This window comes from Nomascus leucogenys, chromosome 23 (assembly GCF_006542625.1).
Source record: "Nomascus leucogenys isolate Asia chromosome 23, Asia_NLE_v1, whole genome shotgun sequence".
Taxonomy (NCBI): Eukaryota; Metazoa; Chordata; class Mammalia; order Primates; family Hylobatidae; genus Nomascus; species Nomascus leucogenys.
The window spans coordinates 6,541,288-6,563,317 of NC_044403.1; the positions used below are offsets into that span (position 1 = coordinate 6,541,288).

A 22,030-nucleotide genomic window follows, 5' to 3' on the forward strand; every position below is an offset into this window, starting at 1 on the left:
TGCTTGCTTCTCTTTTTACTCTACATACTCTTGTTCGGGGAGTTCAACTATTCTCACTCTTTACATAACAGCCCTATAGAGACGATCCATTAGTCCGGGCTTTGGCCTAAACTCCAAGCCTAAATTTCCAAATTCTTGCTTAACATCTTCATAGGAATAATGTCAACTAACAGTTCATACTGGCTTTTAACACCCCAAGTACAGAACCATGCCAGAGGTAGGACTATGAAGAGGCTGAAGATACTGGCCCTGGAGCTGCACCTGCCTGAGTTCAAATTCTGAGTCTGACACACATAATCTGTGTGACCCTGGGAAAGTTACTTAGCCTCCTTGTGCCTCAGATTCCTCATCTGTAATATGGGATTAATCTAGGTTGAAATATTTAAGGCGCTTAGAGTAGTGCTTAGTACATAAAAAGTATAACCTGCCAGGTAAGTGTTACCTATTATTATTGTTATTCTCCTAAAAACCTAATAAGATAGGTATTATTATTTTATCCATTTATACAACAAGAAAATTAAGGATAATGTGAGTCACGATGGAATCTCAAACTCCAGATGTTCAAATCTTAACTCATATTTCCCACTAAAATTCAACTTTCACTTAGCCAGGCATGGAGGCATGTGCCTGTAGTTCCAGCTACTCGGGAGGCTGAGTCAGGAGGACTGCTTGAGCCCATGAGTGCACAGTGATCACAACTGTGAATAGCCACTGCTCTCCAGCCTGGGCAACATAGCAAGACATCATCTTTAAAAGAAAATTAACTTTTGCATACGGGCCATTCTTGATTTAGGGTGTTCTGTCCTTCTCCCTCCCCTTTCCCATACACCCACTAGAAACACCCAATCTGCTATTTCCAGAGACATTTTTATAAAACAATAGTTCCCTCACTTCTTCTTTTCTTAAAAACATCCCATTTTAAGGTATAATCTTGTCACTCTCTTTAAAACCCTGTAAGATTTGCCCCAATATAGCTTACATCTTTTCAAACAATATTGTTCTCTTTTCTCTAAATCTAATCTCACTCTATTCTACATTTTGCTCCAAACCCAAATACGCTCATCTGTCCCCACTGCCTCCTCAAAATCTCCTCCCCACCCTTTAAGACCCAATCAAATCTCACCTCTTCTAGTGGAACCTCACGAAACCCAGTCTCTTCCTTTGCTCTGGTGACTAGTCTAGTTCACAGTATGCTCTTCCCCAACCAACCTCCAAAAGGACCAATAAATAGATGTTTAAAAATTTAACATATTTTATATTTCCCAAGTACTGTAACATAGATGTAATATACTGTAAAAAAAAAAAAAATACAAAGTTCCCTTCATCTCAACTCCCATAAGCCATCCCACTTAGCAGTTTTTCATGCACTGACAAACGTAAACCATACACATGTGCTTGGTTTTTTACTTCTTAAAATATACATAATAGACATCTGTACAAGTCAGTATATTCAATCTTTTTAACAGCTAAACAGTATTCTAAATCTGAGTTTTATTACAGTTATGAATAAGGTGTGCCATCTCTTTCTGCCCCCATCTCCTGTATGTGAATACTCTTAAGGTAAAGATCATGTTTTGTCTTTCCGTCTCCAAGAGGAACTTGTACCAAGGCTGGGAAGTGCTTAACACATGCTTAATGAAATAGTAACAACAATATCTGTCATCAAACCAATGCATGTCATGCCAAGAAACCAGCTATTAGTGCTTCACATACATTATCAGATGTAATCTTCATAACCACCCAATTATTCCCATTTCACAGAAGACTTAACCAAAATCACACAGGTAGTAACAACAGGGGATTCTAATCCACATCTGTCTGACTCTGGAGCCCCCACCCTTCATCCCTACACTATAGTTAATAAAATTTTTATACAGACATCCTTATAAACCAAAGCTGGAGAACAGAAGAGTTCCAAGTATTCTGGTGTGGGCAGGTGGGAATGAGGATAAGAGACAGGAGGCGGAATAAATGCCAAGTAGATGGAGTCAAGGGATTGTAGCTGCAAACCTACCGAGAACCTTCTAGGAGAAAGAGCTGAATTCTTTGCCTCCCTCTTTCAGGCTCCCCACTACACTTCCCTTTGGTAACAGTGCCACCATTTGTTGAAGATCTTCCATGTGCTGAATATGTCATTATTATTCCTATTAATAATTTCTGGCTGGACGTGGTGGCTCACGCCTGTAATCCCAGCACTTTGGGAGGCTGAGGCCGGCAGATCAGCTGAGATCAGGAGTTTGAGACCAGCCTGGCTAACAATGGTGAAACCCTGTCTCTACTAAAAATACAAAAAAAAAAAAAAAATTAGCTGGTCATGGTGGTGGGGACCTGCAATCCCAGCTACCTGGGAGGCTGCGGCTAGAGAATCGCTTGAACCCAGGAGGTGGAGGTTGCAGTGAGCCAAGATTGCAACACTGCACTCCAGCCTGGGTGACAGCGCACAACTGTCTCAAAAAAATAATAATTTCTAATTATTTCTAATCCTTGAAAAAATGCTATGGCACATATATCAGAGCTACCATTTTATAGATGAGAGGGCTGAGATCCAGAGAGGTTAAATTACTTGCCAATATTAGACTGTAATAAATAGTAAAGCCAGGATTCAAGTTGAGGATCTGCATGGCTCCAAAGTCCTGTTTTTCTTGTACAAAATAACACGTTTTTATTTTTAAAGAAAAGATGAACTATGATTTTTAAACATTTAGACTCAGTTAAGATCACATTTGGCTGCAAGTAACTGACCCAAGTTCTGTGGTTTAACCAAGTAGAGATTTTATTTTTCTCATAGAGTCAAGAAATGGGCAGACAGGATCCAGTAGAGCAGTTGCAGAATGCTATCAGCTTCTCAGCCTCCTTCTAACCTTCCACCCAGTCATCCTTAACCCTCAAGCATCTTGTCCTTGGTCACGCGATGGCCTGTTTACTTTCTCCAGGGAAGAAGTACAAAGAGCAAAAGGCTTAACAGGCAAGCTCACAGAGGCTTCCCCTTTTAAGAGCTTTGGGGAAAGGGGCATCCAGCTATTTACATCTCATCAGCCAGGACTACTGTCACTGAACCACCTCCCAGCTGCAAGGGATTCTGGGAAATCTAGCACTTAACTGGACATAGTGGTGAATTAAACAAAATGGGTTCAGTTATAGAAAAGGAGGGGGGATGGATATCAGTTGGGCATCTAGCTGTGTCTTTCCCACATGAAGTGCAAGTCATCCTAGAGAATCAAATTCCCTTAGTGGAGAAAAACAATAAAAGAAACTTAATTCTGTGTTTAGTAGCTTTCTCAGTTATGCAAAGTCACACATTGATTGGGGAGGAGGATGGAAGGATCTGAAAGTTTGACAAAACCATCCAGGCAGCTGATCCAGAGGAAAAACACTGAGATTCAGGTGACTTCACACAAATGGCCCTGGCCAGATCACAGGTTCAACCAGTGTGTCTCCTGTGAGTCGTCACTCTTTCCCTTCCTCCCTCTCACTTCCCAGAGTTAAGTTCGAGAACCCACAGGTTCATTCGACTCTTCCATCATTCACAAGAAAAAGTAGAGTGTATTCAAATTCCAGTGCAAACAAAAGAAAATTCTATACTGTGTTGTTATAAGTGGCAGCATCTTTAGAAAAATATAATGGTTGCAAAGGCAATCTTTATGCAATAGCAGCCGCCCTGTCAAGTCACTAGATGAAAAAAGTAGACCACAGAGTTTCAACCTTGTTTTCATTTTTTTCGAAATAAAGTAAATACAATAAACTTTCCTCATGAAAATCTTTTGCAATTCCGTGGTAGTGAGATAATATTGGTGTAGAGTACTATGGATGAAGAGAAGGATAATAAAGTGCCAGCAAAAGGACATCAGTGAGCTTGATCCTAGGCACAGAAATACAAGAAAACACAGGTACATTTAGTGATATGGTACAGTGTTACTGCATATCATAAAACAGTCCACACTCTTCCCAATGGGCCTACCTAGTTCTTCCCCAAAACTACCTTGCTGGCCTAAAGAATCTGGCCACTTCTTAAGAGTTCAGCTTTTATTGCTAAAAGGAAAAATTAAAATTTGGCAACTTATTATTATTATTTTTTAAGACAGAGTATTGCTCCGTTGCCCAGGCTGGAGTGCAGTGGCGCAATCTCAACTCACTGCAACCTCCGCCTCCCAGCTTCAAGCAATTCTCCTGCCTCAGCCTCCTGAGTAGCTGGGACCACAGGCATGCGCCACCACACCCGGCCAATTTTTGTATTTTTAGTAGAGACGGGGTTTTTCCATGTTGGCCAGGCTGGTCTCGAACTCCTGACCCCAAGTGATCCACCCACCTCAGCCTCCCAAAGTGCTGGGATTACAGGCATAAGCCATCACGTCCAGCCTGGCCACTTCTTTAGGAATAGACTTGCCACTGAAAAAAGCCTTAGTCCCTCTTTCACCAGGTGAAATGGAGTTTCACCTCTTAACAAAGACACACATGCTAAGAATGAGCACACCTACTCTTCTGAACTTGCCTTTTTATTTCAAATGAATAATTTCCCTAAATTAAAGGAGAGGTGAAAATATCCAGGCCTACTGTGGAGTCCAGAGGGTGTCCATAAAATCTAGGGCCAGCCCCAAACGTGATGGTGGTACTTGATCTTCCTCCTATATGATCCATATTTAAGACATGACCCTTGGCCAGAATGACTGATATTCAATGCAATTTGAGTTTATACAATTCCTTCAGGCATGGACACTGTTAGGTGCACCCCTGTCCATAAAACCACTACATGATCTTTCTATTCTGAAATCATTACACTTGCCAACAAAAACAAGGATGTGTGTGTAGGCCAGTCAAAATGTGAGTCCCATCAAGTTCCAGGGAGACGCATAACCAAAGAGCACTCACAAACTGTGACAACACGCCCACTTGGACCACTCAGAGTCCAAACCCACCTTTCAGAAATAGACACTCTTCAGTGGGTTTAGACTGGTACATATTTACCTCTGGTTCTCTCCCCTCCTCCCCCAAACTGCCTAAAAAGTGCGTAAACTTAAAACTCCTGGAAGAATCCATATTTTTTTAATCTAAAATCCAGTTGTCTGGCATGTTAGGTTTTTTTTTGAAGTGGAAAAAAATGCTCACCACTTGCTTTTGGAAACATTATCATTGAACACCAAATGAGCATCAGTAATTATTATATCTAAAATGAAGAGTGTAAAAGAAAGATTCTATGTATTTTGTAGGGTGGAATAATTCAGTTTAGTTTTAAATTTATGAGCTCCATTTTTTTCTTCGTTTCTTTTTCTTTTAAATTGTATTATTATTATACCTTAAGTTTTAGGGTACATGTGCACAATGTGCAGGTTAGTTACATATGTATCCATGTGCCATGTTGGTGTGCTGCACCCATTAACTCATCATTTAGCATTAGGTATATCTCCTAATGCTATCCCTCCCCCTTCCCCCCACCCCACAACAGTCCCCGGTGTGTGATGTTCCCCTTCCTGTGTCCATGTGTTCTCATTGTTCAATTCCCACCTATGAGTGAGAACATGCGGTGTTTAGTTTTTTGTCCTTGCGATAGTTTGCTGAGAATGATGGTTTCCAGTTTCATCCATGTCCCTACAAAGGACATGAACTCATCATTTTTTATGGCTGCATAGTATTCCATGGTGTATATGTGCCACATTTTCTTAATCCAGTCTATCATCGTTGGACATTTGGGTTGGTTCCAAGTCTTTGCTATTGTGAATAGTGCTGCTATAAACATACGACACAGCATCAATTTTTGTGGCAGTGACATATATGACAAAAGCTGTAGGGTTTTTTTTTTTTTTTTTACTAGGAAGAAGGTTCTGACGTGCACTGCAATGAATTTGAAAAACAACTGACATAACACACTACTGATGCACTGAATTACAAGAGCCCAGAGCATTTTTTGGACAGTTCGATAACTGATTTAATTGTGAAGTCATCCACCTTTAGTTGAACAGAAAATGCTGGCCAGAAGACATTTTGTTCCCTTTATTCACAAAGAATACCCTGCATAACCAGGCGTGGTGGCTCATGCCTGTAATCCCAGCACTTTGAGAGGCTGAGGCAGACAGATCACCTAAGGTCAGGAGTTCGAGACCAGCCTGGCTAACATGGTAAAACCCCGTCTCTACTAAAAATACAAAAATCAGCCAGGCCTTGTGGTATACACCTGTAATCCTAGCTAACTGGGTCCCTGAGGCATGAGAATCATTTGAACCCGGGAGGTAGAGGCTGCAGCGAGCCAAGATCATGCCACTGCACTCCAGCCTGGGCAACAGAGAGAGACTCTGTCTCAAAAACAAACAAACAAAAAAACAAAGAATACCCTGTATCAAAATGTGACAGTAACCCTAACAGCTTTGACTCTCATATTTAAATCCATCTGTTTGACCATGGTTAGAAATAACAAAATAATCATGATAGTTACGATTATGGCTCCCCGAAAGATTTCACAACTGGCTGCACAACTGTGATTTTTGTTTTCTTAATTTTGGAGCTAATATGACTTTCTAAGGAAATCACTGAAAATAAAAACGTCATTATGCAACACTTCTTGCCTATGTTTTCACCTTGAAGCGACGTTTCTTTAATAAAGAATTGAGACACAGACCCAAACATGAATGAATATGCATTCAGTAATTCACTCCTTCATTCACTGTTTTGAAAAGGTAATTCAAACTAGGCCAGAGACATGTAATAACATCTTTGAAAAGACAGGCTGGGCACCCATGGCTCACTCCTATAATCCTAGTACTTTGGGAGGTCGAGGTGGATCAATTGCTTGAGCCCAGGAGTTCAAGACCAGCCTGAACAACATGGCAAAAACCCGCCTCTACTAAAAATACAAAAATTACGGGCATGTTGGTGCATGACTGTAGTCCCAGGGAAGGCTGAGGTGGGAGGATCATTTGAACCTGGGAGGCAGAGGCTACAGTGAGCCGAGACTGCACCACAGCACTCCATCCAGGGCGGCAGAGCAAGACCCTGTCTCAAAAAAAAAGAAAAAGAAAAAAAAAGACAGAGTGCTGAATAAGGTCTTCTTTCAGTTAACAGTTTGAAAATTATGCTGGTTTGGGATATAAACAAAAAGTTAATTTTAATGTAACAAATTATCAACACAATCTAAATTAACTTATACAAATATTTTATGAATAGGAAAGGTTTTAAAAGAAGTCAGCTAGTCAGTAACTGAGGGAAAAATGACCTCGTTCTGATTTAGCTCACGGTGGAACAGGGAGCAACAAAAAGAGTACATAAACAATTAACTGTCCCTCGGTAAACTTGTTCCCAAAAAATGTCAATGATGCCCTTGAAATTAGGCACTATTGATCTGGAACTTCAGTGTGTCCTGGATTTCAAATCAACATTTATCCATTAAGGCCAGATGACCTTAATTTTTATTTTATTTTATTTTATTTATTTTTGAGATGGAGTTTTGCTCTTGTCACCCAGGCTGGAGTGCAATAATGAGATCTCGGCTCACTGCAACCTCTGCCTCCTGGGTTCAAGCGATTCTCCTGCCTCAGCCTCCCAAGTAGCTGGGATTACAGGCGCCCACCACCACACTCGGCAATTTTTTCGTATTTTTAGTAGAAATGGGGTTTCACCATGTTAGCCAGGCTGGTTTCGAACTCCTGATTTCAGGTGATCTGCCTGCCTCAGCCTCCTAAAGTGCTTGGATTACAGGCGTGAGCCACCAAACCTGGCCGACCTTAATTTTTAAAGTTGCTCTTGGAAATATGACAGTTGTTGGTCAAAAGGAATTTAACCAAAAACTGATCCTACCTTCCTCAATAACTCAAACATCTTTTAAGTATTCTGTGTTTTCCTACACCATATCTGCCTCATAAACGTGGACTGAGAAAGAGAAATATTGGTTTAAATTAAGTATGTAAAATTACTGCTATTACTCAAACTGTGAATCAAATTTGGAGTTTTGGTATATTCAAGTCCCTAAACTAGGACTAGTTTCTTGGAAAGAAAGTGTAAATCTGAATTTGGCACATAAGGATAACATCCTAAAGATACTCTTCTTTACTTAACTGTCTGGCTTTTGCAGCCCCATCTTTTGGTATTACAAATGCAGTTGGAACACAAGGAACACTACAGTGAGTTCACATTAGCCCACAGAAACTCCACTCCACAGCTCTATCCTACTGAAAAGTAACTGGAAAACACAGTAGGTTTCATGTACTCCCCATAGAACATAAATAGAAAAGACTTGTTCACCATTATTGCAGAGCCATTTGCAATTTTTGTGTCTTAAGCCAAAATACAAACCAAAATTAAAATGTTGTCTTTCCAATAAAGCAAATTTCCTCTCTCAAAGAGCCTGCTCTTTTTCCACTCTATTCAATTTTTTCAGGAACTAAGAACAATACAGACCCAGGTATGTCATCAACAGCACAACCAAACACTTCTTTCTAGTTCTGAAACCTAATGGTCATTTGGCTAGAAAGATAGAGAACCCCATCTATAGTCCTCTATCCCATTTCCTGACTTGGGTTTACTAGACGTACTGTTGTGGCTTCTTCCTTTCTCCATCTCCTGGAAATGCCTTTTCCTTCAGGGGCCTGGGATATGGATTTTGACTTACAATGAAGTCCACTCCCATTTCCTCCAGACCTGGCAACAGGAGGATCCTCACTGCTGAGGAGGAACTTCGGTGAAAGAAAGGGGAAACTTGACTCAGGAGTCTCAGCGCTTACTTTTTTTTTTTTTTTTTTTTTTTCCTTCCTGCTCCAGAAGAGAGCCTTAAAGCACTGATGAGAGGGTCCTGAATCAGTATATGGAGTCAATTTCCCCGCCCCCTCGAGAAAGTCAATCACGCCCAGTTAGCGACCTGGGCACACAAAATCTCCGCATAGGAAAAAGACAGGGTTTGAAATAGGAAATAAACAGAAATCAGAATTCTATTCTTTCACTTCTTAAAAGTATCTTTTTCCTCCCGACAGGCAATTGCCTTCTCAAAATACCAAACTTGGACTTTGAAATCAAGTTCTCTTTCTGTTGCTCTCCGCAGTTCTTACTGAAAGCAAGGATTTGTTTTGGTTCCACATGTTGAAAAATTCACGTCCCTATAATTAAGAGTTTATATGCCACGCCTTCCACCGCATTTCCCTGTTAAGACTCCCCTCTCTAAAAAAGATCCCTGAAAACACAACTACCAGCCTGCCCCTCAAGCAGCCACAGGAAACAGATCTGAAGATTCTCAGCAGCCATCCTAACCCCTCCAGATATAAAGTTGGCAGCTGAAGGGATTTCTCGGTTAAAATGAGTGAATACTAGTTGCAGTTTTAGAAGTGTGCCCCCAAGAGACCAGTTTTCCCACAAGCTCATAATTAATAAACACCCCAAGTGAATTTCTCACATCCTGACTGGATTACACAAAAGGATATTTTACATTGATATAAAAGAATAACATTGATTTTCTTTTAATATATAATAGGCCACAAGGAGACAAAAAAATACAAAACTTTTTTTTCTTTTCAACGAGCATAATTTTTGAGTCGATGATCCATAATTTTTTGTGGCATTTTTAAATGCCCCAGTACACACAGAGAGACACACACGCCCCTCTGGTTGGGGTTCTCAGGTATTACTGGGAGCCTAGGGTGTGGGGGTCTAAGGATACAGACAAGACCTAAACGTCCAATCCTGGAGTATTCTTCACGTACAAGCTCGGTCGGAGCCCCAAGAGTTAAGCCCTACCCCTGCCCTCTCACCACCCCCAAAAAGTGCCCGTTCCCATTGGGAAACAGGAATGAGTTGCACAAGGAAATCGACCCGGGGAAGAGGAGGAGCAGCTGCAACAGCCAGCTGCAGCCACACAACGGTGCCACTTCCCTCCCGTCTCGGAGTGGAGTAAAACGCCCTTACCTGGGGGGTGGAGAGCCACCGGCACTAGTTCCAAAAGTTCTGGTCCACCTCCTCTCGGAGTTCAAAGCCCCAGCACTCCGGCCCGGCCTCCGGCTCGCAGCACACGAGTCCTTGCCCGTCCCTTCCCCACCCTGCCTGCACTACACCATGTCAGGAATCCGGGCAGGCACCGAGCTGGGAGCTGACATCACTCCCAGTTCCAGGTACCTCCCCCTCCCACTGCCGCCCTTCTCTCCTCCCTCCCTGCAGGAATCAGCCAAAGAGAGTCAGCAGTGGGGCAGGGCCGGAGGCGCCTGCGCGCCCGCTGATTGGAGCCGGGGAACGTCACTCAGAGGAGTCCACTAATTTTATACATTCCTCGCTGAGCCAGACTAGGACTGGAAGTGGGTGGATGGAAGAAAATGCTGCCCTTCCTGCTATCTCTAAGGAACGGAGATAATCCGATGGGGAAGAACCTGGCGGGTCGAGTTTTAAACTTTTCTTGTTGTAGTTACTGAGATTCCAGATCAGAAACGAAACTAACCCACGCGAACCCCCTTTTTAAGGAGAAACAATTGCCTCGGTGTCACAGGCACACGGGCTTGTACAAGCCCGGCGGCGCGTGGTGTAGAAAATGGCTAGCTTTAAGCCATGCAAATAAAGGAAAACGTCAGCTCACCCTTCTGCCCTTTTATCCTGGGACTGCTGGGTGTTCCCTTAGACGGGGAATGTAGAACTTCAAAAGCACTTCAGAAAGATTTGGAAGATACTCCTGAAAACGGTGACCGAGCTTTGAATTGTTAAGTGGTGGTGTTATCAGCCATGTGGCTGCTTTTGCTTTTAGCGATGAAAATCACACCACACAAGCTTCTCGGGCAAGTAAAATTGAATCTCTGAAGCAAGAAAAATGTTTTTACCCGTTTAAAGACCTTAAGGCTGCTGTTTTAATGCACACACTGAAAAGGGTGGAGGAAGGAGGGACCTCACAATTGAGTTCCACAAACCACATGAGAATAATTACTGTTGAATGGAACCAATTGTAGTGGCTGAGCTATCAATTAAGAATTAACTAACGTTTATCCTTGACAGATATCATGCGGTATAATCCCTTTGGCTGACAGAAGAGAAAGGTTCTCAGAAGATGGTTCTTTCGAGGCAGATGCTGCTTAGAGGCAGAACTGAATGGTGAAAAGCAGCTTTATTTGTATGAGATATAGGTAGCATATAACCCACCATCTTCTAAAAATATAGTGAATTAATAACTTTCTTTTTTTTTTTTTCTTTTTTTAAACAGCTCACTCTGCCACCCAGGCGGGAGTGCAGTGGCATGATCTGGCTCACTGCAACCTCTTTCCTCCCGGGTTCAAGTGATTCTACTGCCTCAGCCTCCAAGTAGCTGAGACTACAGGCGCCCACCACCACACCCGGCTAATTTTTGTATTTTCAGTAGAGACGGGGTTTCCGCCATGTTGGCCAGGCTGGTCTCGAAATCCTGACCTCAGGTGATCCTCCCTCTTCGGCCTCCCAAACTGCTGGGTTTACAGGCGTGAGCCACCGCGCCAAGCCTCATTGTTTTTTGATTGATGACGTGCCATACATTTCACCGATCTGCCAAAAATTGTAGAGGGATGCAAAGAATCCAGCATTGTGTCTTGTTTAATCTTCCCAATCATCCTGTAAATTGAGTGTTACTAGCCCTATTTTAACATAAGGAATCAAAGGCTCAGCAAAGTTATGTAAGTAAATTTCTCCAGATCACCCAGAACTTGGATTGAAACCAAGGTCTATTTGACTCCAAAGCCATTGTTTTTCTTTCCATATCTCAAGTATTGAGTGTCCATAATTTATACTTTTTCAAACAGTAGAATGCTGCAAGAAATCCACAGGCTTGGGCCACTGCTCTCACAGACCTACTTTATATCATTACCATCTTGTTGCTTGTCAGACCTGCACTATTCCAAACTCCTGACTTGAATTTCTGACTCCAGTTTCCCCCAGTTCTAATTCTTTCTCTGTACCACTACCAGATGAGTTTTCTAAAATGTTTGGTTTTGTCATCAACATCTTCCCCTCTAAATCAGGTCCCCCTTTCCCTGCAATTGTTATCTAGCCATTTAAAACTCTCACTTATCCGGCTTCTCCTTACCTTTCCCAGCTCATCTCCCACTTCCCTCCCAGGAAACCCTCTCTGTAGTCAGACAGGTCTACTCACAGATCCCTGCTTCATTCTCATCTTTCAGCCTAACCGGAATCCCCACTCCTCTGTGTGTTAAGTCCCACCCTTCTCTCAAAGCCTAATTAAATTAAAGTCCTCGTCCTCTGCCAAGACTTAGCTGTGTGTTACTGCGGACAGAAAAAAGGACTCAAGGTTCTTGGCCTGGCTCTGCCACTTACCTATTGGGTAACTTTGGGCAAGTCACCGAAACATCCATCCCTAATCTCAGTTACCTCCTCTTTAAAATAGGGCTGACAATACCTATGTTAAAGGTTGTTATAAGGATTGAGATTGTGTAGATGTGTAAACATGTGGTTATACATGTCCAGTTAAATGCCTTTCCTGCCTTCCCAAACTCTGAAGAGCAAGCATCTTGCTTATAGGACCTCTTTATATTCCTTATACCCAATTCAAGGAAAAGGCTCAATAAAAATACAGGGCATGAGAAAATGGATCATAGTATCATTTCTATTCTCTTCCATTCTTTAAATGCAGTCTATCCCCAAATAATCTCTCAGACAAAAACTTTAACGGTTTCTTCTTGTTCTTTTTTTCCTCTCTCTTTCTTTTCATGCTTTGGCCGGAGTCCTTCTGTTCTCCCACACCCCTACCCACTGTTCATTCAACACCCTTAACTCCCTCAGATCACTTCTGGACCAACTACTTCACCTCCCTCTTAGCTACTGACCCTTCCCTGTCCCACAGTCAGGGACACAACTTGTCCATCAGTGTCTGTTGCCTGTCTTGCTCCCAGACGCCTTCAAACAGAGGCTGGGTGGCTACCAGCCATTCCTCCAGCCCTAGTCAGGACGGCTGCATCCAGGCTCACATTTTTCCAAAACTACAGCCAGCCACAGGAGATGGGAGAGGGAATGTCCCACCCCCACAGAGATGGCAGGATAGAAAAACAGGAAGTCGCCTCCCATCCTTTCTGCAGCTGGAGTGATAACAGCTGCCATCCAGAATCCAGAAAACAAAAGACTCAAAGGGAAGGCTGAAAACAGGCCAGGTCTGGAGCAGTAACATTCAAGCTAGAGGTTACAGAGTGGGTGAGGAAGGAACCAATGGTTCAGATTTCAGCCTCCTTCCACCTCTCTTTAACCAGAGTTACAGCTCCTTTATCTGCTCTACATTTAGGCTTCACCATGATACTTCATTTTTTGAAGACAGTGTAACCCTTAAATAAACATACTGAAATCACTGGCCTCTGGGTATCTTGGGGAAACTCCAAAAAAATCAGGATAGTGCAGCAGAAGCAAGACAGGATGCCTGATGAGCAGGTAGCCAGAACTTACTCACTATCCTGGCTCCTGGCTGGCTTAGTGCAAATGATCATTTATTATTCCTATGGTTTCAACGCTAATTTACTCTGTAGGTCTAGATATTTTCTGCCTAGTTATTCCTACGACCAGCCTAACCTTTGGCCAAAAAGTATCACTATTGCAGGGCAGGGAGCAAGAGACACTGCAGAGCAAGAGAACACCTGCTCAATTAGAACTTGAAATGGATCCTAAAAGTCATTTGATGCAACCACTATTAAAATGCAAGAAACCCTTCTTCAGCTTTCCTTACAGGTAGCTTCCAGCCCCTGCTTGAACTTAACTGGCAACCAGTAACACACAAAATAAGCAAGCAGCCCACCATTAAAGATCTTTCTCATATCCATCTGGATCCTGCTTTACTGACTTTCTCCCCAAAGACATCTGTCTTGTGTCTCATTTAATCCTCACAAACATCCTGTAAGGTAAGTGTTATTAGCACCATTTTGACATGAGGAATCAAAGACTCTCCGGGGTTATACAAGTAAATTGCTCCAGATCGCCAAGAACTGGGATTGAAACCAAGGTCTATTTGACTCCAAACCTATTTTGTCTTTCTGTATCTAAAGCATTGATTGTCCACAATTTACACTCTCACTTCTGCCCTTTGCAGTAACAGAACAAGCTGACTCTTTCCGTTACACCATCCCCAAATCTGAGGAGGCATGAGGACACCTCCCCGTCTTTGGATGCAGATACCAGAAAAAGCTCACTCTACTCATCAAGTCCACGTCATTTGCCTGTCTGGTCTTTATAGGTTTCCAGGTGCAGCTCTCTAAAGCACAACCCTGATCACTCCTGACTCTAAACACTTAAATGAGTCTCCCTTTACCAAGGAACAAAACTCATCAAACTTTCTTGACTGGTATCTGAAAGCCTTCACATCCTTGCCCCCAACTTACCTTTCTGAACTTATTTTCCACTCTTCTTCATATGCCCACACTGCATGCACAGCATGACTTTGCACCCATATTTCCTAATAATACATCCTCACTGTGATTTTTGCCTGTTTCTACAAAAATCTACCTCACAGTGTTGTTGCAAGGATCTGACAAGATGTCATATGCAAGATGACAGAGCACCTTGCCTGACACATCATAGGTGATAAGCAAACATATTTTCCTTTTTCCTACGACATAAAACAATTGTACTATTATTTTTACAGGTGCCTTATGTTCCTTTCTGGCTCCAAGTTTCTTACAGTCCTCAAGAATAGAATGCTAATTTATTTCATCTTTACATCCTTTGTGGGATCTAGAACCATGTTTTGTCCCATAGACATTGATTAAATATTCACTGAATGAATAAGTGAACGAATGCTGTCTTTTGCTTGAAACTCATCACCTGCTATGGTCTGGGTCTTCAGAAGTTCAGGAATAAATTGACCAGACAGATCACAAAGGATCTGGGTGCCTCCAGTTGTTGTTATCCCAGTCACACTGCCAAACACAGAGTGGGTTAAACACATGGTATAAATCATGAACCCAAATCCAAATCAAACAAGCTTAGCTTCAGAATTCCTTCTAAAGGAAATTACTGTTTATTCTGTCTGATCCTAAGCGTGGCATTGGTGATAATCCAGACATTATTTTAATATCCTTTCATTGAATACTAAGCCACTACCTAGCTATCACCATTGACATCATTTCTGAATCCACCCCTCCTCCCCGTTCCCTTCTTGCCCATAGAGACAAGTTAGAAATAGGCACAATATCTTGCTCCAAGTGGGGAGTCTTATTTTAATCACTTTTTCCTTGGCAACCCAGTTGTGCTGGTTATTCTCTGGTTACTCACCAGATACATCTAAAAATCTAGTTACATTCAACTTACTCGTTTTATTAGTCTATTTATAAGTTGAAAAAAATTTAATTAAAAATAAGGATAATTGGTTTTCATGGTCTTTGATTAATGTTCAATGAATGACTAAATTAAACAAATTAAATTCCCTTAAACAATTAACCTCATTACAAACTTCCTTAATTGAATCTCCTAAAAAGTATGTCTGGTTTCTGTATTCTGAGAGAGGTCAACAAGATAGGGAGCCAGCCTTTTCAATACACAGGAGCAATTCCTGTTTTTCATTGAATGTAGGTGATCTGCATAATGTTTGCCCCAAGCAGCCCAAGGCTTTCTACAGCTGTCAAACCTTTGGGTGGGAGAGCCCCGCCATCCTTCCTATCAACGTGCACTGTGGATAGGCCTCTTCAAAGTCTTAGGAACACGCCCAGCAACAACAGAGCATTACTCAAAACCAGTAAGTCCCCCCTTGATTTCCACCTGCCACAATATTAAATAGGGCTCAGTTTTAAAATAATATGTCATGGCTCACTACTGATCAAAATTTACCCAACTTGACATTCCCTGGACCAGTGCCGTATATACAATTCCCAGGCTTCAGACTGATCCGTTAATTTCTACTTCATTCACCTGTCACCTAGACAATCATTAATTTATTGTCTCTTCAGTCTTTCCTAATATTTAACTAGAATTCTTTTACTTGACTAGAACTTACATTTTAAAATGGCAGGTTAACTTTAACCCAGACACTTCTGTCAAAGAAGACTAAGAGAAATAAATTTTAGCTAAAAACAGATGTAAGATGATGATGGAAAAATTGGCTTAAACAAATGCTTTCATTGAAGAAATTTTCCTGGCACGTTGAAACAAGTTGCTGATAAACCTTCAGGATATAGCATCTATCTCCCAAGTCCCATAAAAATTAGATTCTCTGCTACTTTCCCTTGCTCTTCCAGAGTCTATCCTCAGAAATTCCTTTCCACTGAAGGATGCTGACTGTGCAACATCTGAATTGCCAGATGATCAGTACTGTGGTTTGTTAAACTAGCTGGGGTATTAAGGAAGCAATGGGAAAGTATCCCAAATATCACTTTAGTGTGTCTGTCTTTTTTTTGTTGTTTCTTTGAGACAGTGTCTCGCACTGTCACCTGGGCTAGAGTGCAGTGACATGATCTCGGCTCACTGCAACCTCCGCCTCCCATGTTCAAGCAATTCTCCTGCCTCAGCCTTCCGAGTAGCTGGGGTTACAGGCACCCACCACCACGCCCAGCTAATTTTTAGTATTTTTAGTAGAGATGGGTGTCACCATGTTGGTCAGACTGGTCTCGAACTCCAGACCTCGTGATTTGCCCACCTCGGCCTCCCAAAGTGCTGGGATTACAGGCATGAGCCACTGTGCCCCAGCCAGTATGTCCGTCTTTTAAAGGCTTTAAACCTCTTAATCTTATTTCACTTTAATTTCCGTTTGATCCTATATGGCTTGAATTCTGAATTATACATAATGTAATAGCCATATTAGTGCCTTTTACATTCATTTCTGAAAAGAGGTCATCACCCATTTCTGAATAAAAGAAAGTGTAAGAAATAGCACCTCTTCTTTGGTAAAATTACGTTAAGTGCGTGCTCTGAGTTGTAAGACCCAACATCATTTGACAATTTCGAACTTCAGTTTCTTCATCTGTGATTGGGATGTCATTAATGCAAACAAACTAAAAAAGGGTGTTCCATGGAACTCTGATGCTGCTAACTCCACAACTTCCTTCTGAGAGTCTGAAATGGCTCTCTATACCCAGGATTCCTCAGCGACCTTCCTACCACCCTTCAATAGCACTGATTGAAGCATGGATTCCCACCTGAATGAAGACAGCCAGGTATAAACTTGTCAATGGCCTGGGGCAAACAGGCACAGGAACTGTTCAGCAGAGATCTATACTGAACACCCACTAACTGGGCCATGTATATCTTCCCTCAAGACATTTAATATGACACATTGAATATGTGTAGAAAACCAGACCATAGAGTAGAGTAGAAGCAAGGAGGCACATGGAATAAAGGTCATAAACAGAATGAATGAAGGTCATGCACAGAATAGTAAGTAGAAGCATGAAGTCTAGAAGATGAAATCAGAAGAAAATAGACAGGAGCTGAAGTAAAACATAAAGCAGAAAAGAGTAGTATGTGCTGAGAGTCACACCTAGAAAAAGCAGTAGTCAGGAGCCATGAGGCGGTGGATGCCACAGGGGTGATGGACACTAGCTACTGAAGGAATCAAAAATAGGGCAGCAATAATTACAATGGTAACGATGATAGCGAACACATGCCGATTTTTGTGCGTCAGGTACTACAGGTTGAGCATTTCTAATCTGAAAATCTGAAATTCAAAATGCTCCAAAATCTGAAATTTTGAGTGCCAACATGACGCTCAAAGGAAATGTCCATTGGAGCAATTTGGATTTCAGATTTTTAGATTAGGGATGCTGGCAAGTTACTTACAAGAACCTGTAAGTAAAATCCAAATATTCCAAAATCTGAAAAAAGAAAAAAAAAATTGAAATCCTAAACACTTCTGGTCCCAAGCAGTTCAGATAAGGGAGACTCGAACTGTATTTTAAATGCCTTTAAATATATTACCTTCAACCGTTTCCACTTTGCAGATGAGAAAACCAAGCCACAGAGAGCTTAAGTAACTTGCCCATGGTCACATAACTAGGAAGTAGCATAATACAGCCGAGTTTGGCAGTAGAGTCTGTGCTGAGAGAGAAGCTCAGCTGTAAGAATAATAGACTAGTAGATTCACTCTTGAATCCGGGACTGTGCTCCAGTTCTCATGGGGCTTGACGGTTCAGTGGTTTTCCTGCATTTCCTTCCTTCCTCAGGTAGTCTCACACTAAATTTCTATCACCTGAGGTAATCTGAATACTTTTAATGCCTTACTACTTAAAAGCGCTTAAGGAATGCTATGACTTTAAACGAGATAATAAATGTGAGAGCATTTTACCTTCCCTGAAAAAAATAAGAGCAGACAAAGTGAAGTGTTTTTATTCTGAAATGAGGTGAAAGTTCTTAATATGTAATCTGGTGATCAAGATCAAGTTTGTCTCTAAATCATGTTACATTGTGACATTAGGTCAACCTCAGTCTGTCTTGGTGGTATATTTTTGTCACACATTGTGGGAATTTTAGAATGTATTAGTTTACAACATATAATTATCATTGCATATTAATTAAATATCATTATATTAATTACATGGCCCTGTTCTGCTTCATTCCTTCCCTAAGCTCAGAACTTTACAAACCAGTTCCCTAAGCAACTAGCATGAAGAAGCTATGATTACAGGGGCAATGAACAAAGGGCCAAAAGAAAAGAAGCTTGAATATTGTTTTATCTTTCTACAGTCTCTCATATCAGCAGCCAGCTCACTTAGGGTCTTAAAGGAGTTTAGATTTATTTATTTTAACTATAATGAGAACAGAGTCAGGACATAGCATATCTCATGTTACTAAAATCAAAACAACAACAAAAAAAACAACAGGCCAGGCACGGTGGCTTACGCCTGTAATCCCAGCACTTTGGGAAGCCAAGGCGTGCAGATCACGAGGTCAGTAGTTTGAGACCGGCCTGACCAGCCTGACCAACATGGTGAAACCCCGTCTCTACTAAAAATACAAAAATTAGCCGGGCGCGCCTGTAATCCCAGCTACTCAGGAGGCTGAAACAGAAGAATTGCTTGAAACCAGGAGGCGGAGGTTGCAGTGAACTGAGATCATGCCATTGCATTCCAGCCTGGGCAACAGAGTGAGACTCCGTCTCAAAACAAACAGACAAACAAAAAACTTCCCTCAATCAACCCTATTTCACTTTTATTGAGTTACATTTATGAGAGTAACCAGTAGTATAAGGAAAGATGCTGCTTCTTATAGGACTGGTTTATAAAAGTTCTGAGCTTTCCTATCAAAAGGGCAATCAATGGATATCGTGACTTAGTGATTCCATCTGCTACCCACACAACAGGTAGATTTGGTCACTGGGCAGGTGTTAACCCGATGACCACAACCAAGGAGGATTTAACAAGGGGGATTTTAAAAATTAATGTAACACATAAGGAGATCAGGACTGGTTCCCAAAGCATGTCTCTCTTAGCTGGGGGCTGAGCCAGGTTTTATAACCACAGGGTAATGAGGTGTGATCTGATTGGATCTTGCAATGAGGTAATGTCGGGAGACATGATCTGACTGCATCCTGCCATGGGGACACCGGAACTCGATTTGATTGGATCCTGCATCTGGCCATGAGGTGTCCACTTGTTAATTCAGTCTCCAATCCTCCTTCTGAGCATTGAAGTTCCCCCCATTGTTGCACATTTAGTTCATCTGGGCATGCTCTGGTTACATGACCTGACATCTGTTGAGACAGAAAAACAGCTCACAGCTTTGTTACATAAAAGTTGAACCCGATTGTTCTGGGGTGGCTACACATCATCATGTTAAGAAGGAAAAGATTTGGACCCTAGATTCAGCCTCCTTTGGGAGAGGTTGAATTGCAAAGAAGAACCGCTAAGATTTCTTCTGTTCACTATGCTATGAAATCCACCAAAATACCAGCAGAAGATTCAGTTAGAACTTTGTCTTATACTAAAAATTATTGCCATATAATATTATTGTTTGAAAAAGCTTTTGTGTTGGAGGTTTTATTCTAATTCATTCAACCTCCTGGCGTCTAAATTATTTTAGAAGATAATAAATACGTCAAATAAAATAATTGCCTCCTTTCAAAATGTCACTCAGAATCCTCTGGCTTTCTTTACCTTCTAATGTGGATTAATCTTATAAGGATCAGCTTTATTTATTCTGTCCTATTTTAGACATCAGGGTTGTGTTCAGTTGACTTCTAAAGCTTTATTTATTTATAGAATAAAAGAGTCATATGTGTGGAAATAATAACACTTTTGTCAGAAAGTCAGGCAACCACACGGAGGCTCTGGAGTCCAAATGCCGCTTGCAGTGGAGCATACTTCCTGGGTAGCAGGCAAGAGAGAAGGAGGAGAAGGAGTCACTTGCCCTGAAGCAGAGACCCTCAGACTATAAACAAGCAAATCATCAAACAATCTGCATTATTCGCCCCAGCAGAATCTCTCAGCTTTAAAATATCCATGCTCTCTCCTCCCCATCTCCACTCTCTCTTCCCACTAATGGCTCATTGACCATAAACGGAGAAAAAGAAAAAAAAGCTATTCTTTCTTGTGATCCTGGAACTCAACCCAGGCATGACAATTAATGTCAAACTTCGAACACCTTTCTGGGTTGCCCTTTCATGTACTCTGAAACCTTAGTCCTAGAATCTGATTTAATTTCCCAACAGCCCGAAAAGTAAGTGCAATTATTACCCCCACTTTCCAGATGACAAAACTGAGGCCTAGAACAAGAATCGGCTCCATGGGTGGGTAACATGTGCAGTTGCACAGGGCTGCTTAGAGTGGTCCCCATACTTGGTTTAATGCTTGACTGTTGCTGTCTTGAAATTCTTAGTAACTTTTCAACAAGGGTCCCCACATTTTCATTTACGCTGGACCCTGAAAATTATGTCACTTATCCTGCCTAGAAGGGTTAAGTAACTTTCCTCGGGTCCCTGGATTTGTCTGCTTGGGATGCCATAACAAAGTCCCACAGGTCAGGTGCCATAAACAACAGAAATATATATTCTCACAGCTCTGAAGGCCAGCAGGCCAAGATCAGTGTCAACGCAGGTGGCACCTTCTTCTGAAGCCTCTCTTCTTGTCTAGTAGATGGCTACCTTCTCTCTGTCACTTCACATGGTCTTTGGGATGAAGGCTCACCCTCATGACCTCATTTTAAATTAATTACCTCTTTAGTTATCATTTCTTAATTCTATTTGTAATAAAAATGGAAAACTAACAAAAATAAAGAATAAAAAAAAACTTACTCAAGTCAATGTAGCTAGTATGTCGTAGGACTGGTTTGTCTACCTTGAAAGTTAATGTAATTTCACTACATCAGAAATTTCTTTAGAAAAATATGAGAAAGGTACAGTTTCAAACTTAATAACTTTAATGAAACTGTATCAGAATGTCTCCAACAGTAGCAGAAAAAAATCAGAATATTTTATCTTTTAGTGGACAATTATCTAGGCAAGTCTAACACAGTAAGTCTAAAGACTGAAATATATATGATACATACATATCTTAAATTATATATGTCTTTATCTTCATTCATTATTTCCCCTAAATCATTGTATGGCTTTTTGGAGACATTATGAATTAGATTATTCAGGTGCTCAGCCAACTTTCTCACAGTGTTTCTGTTTATGTAGCATTTGGATGGATATATTATCACCATACTTTCTTCCTAATGTCTTATGATAACTTAGTCTAGGTTGTGGGTTTTACGCTGGCATGAAATTCAGATATTATAAATCTGAGCTATTCACTCAGTGACCTTAATGTGGAGGCAAAGATGCTGACTGATCACTTGTGTAATGATCTACTGCATTCATTCTCCATGATCCATTTGTTTCACTCCTAAAACCAAAATCTTTTTTTTGAAAAAGGAATCATTTGACACTAGCCAATGTTGAATTTCAGCATTGCAGTTTTCTGTAACTTGAGAGTGTATAAAATATACAATGAAGCGTTATTAAAAATAAATCAAACATCTTAAAAATAAAAATAAAAAATAAAAAAATTAAATTAATTATCTCTTTAAAGACCCTATCTCCAAATACGTTCATATACCAGGGGTTAGGACTTCCACATACGAATTTGGCAGTGACACAATTCTGCTCATAACCCACAGCCACTAAGTGGAAGAACCAGTACGCTTTTTTCCC

General features: G+C 41.2%; 1 protein-coding gene across 5 annotated transcripts in view; it reads right to left on the reverse strand.

Annotated features, from left to right (window-relative positions):
• Positions 1–22,030, reverse strand: part of PPFIBP1 (PPFIA binding protein 1) — a 542,301-nt gene that overhangs the window by 163,047 nt on the left and 357,224 nt on the right. For 4 of the 5 annotated variants that reach the window (XM_003265639.4, XM_003265638.4, XM_003265637.4 and 1 more), the window contains exon 1: positions 9,877–10,130. The exons of the other annotated variant lie outside the window; for it this stretch is intronic. The gene's annotated coding sequence lies outside the window, so the exon portion shown is untranslated. Of the gene's footprint in view, positions 1–9,876; positions 10,131–22,030 lie in introns of those variants that run through there. 5 annotated transcript variants of the gene reach the window in all.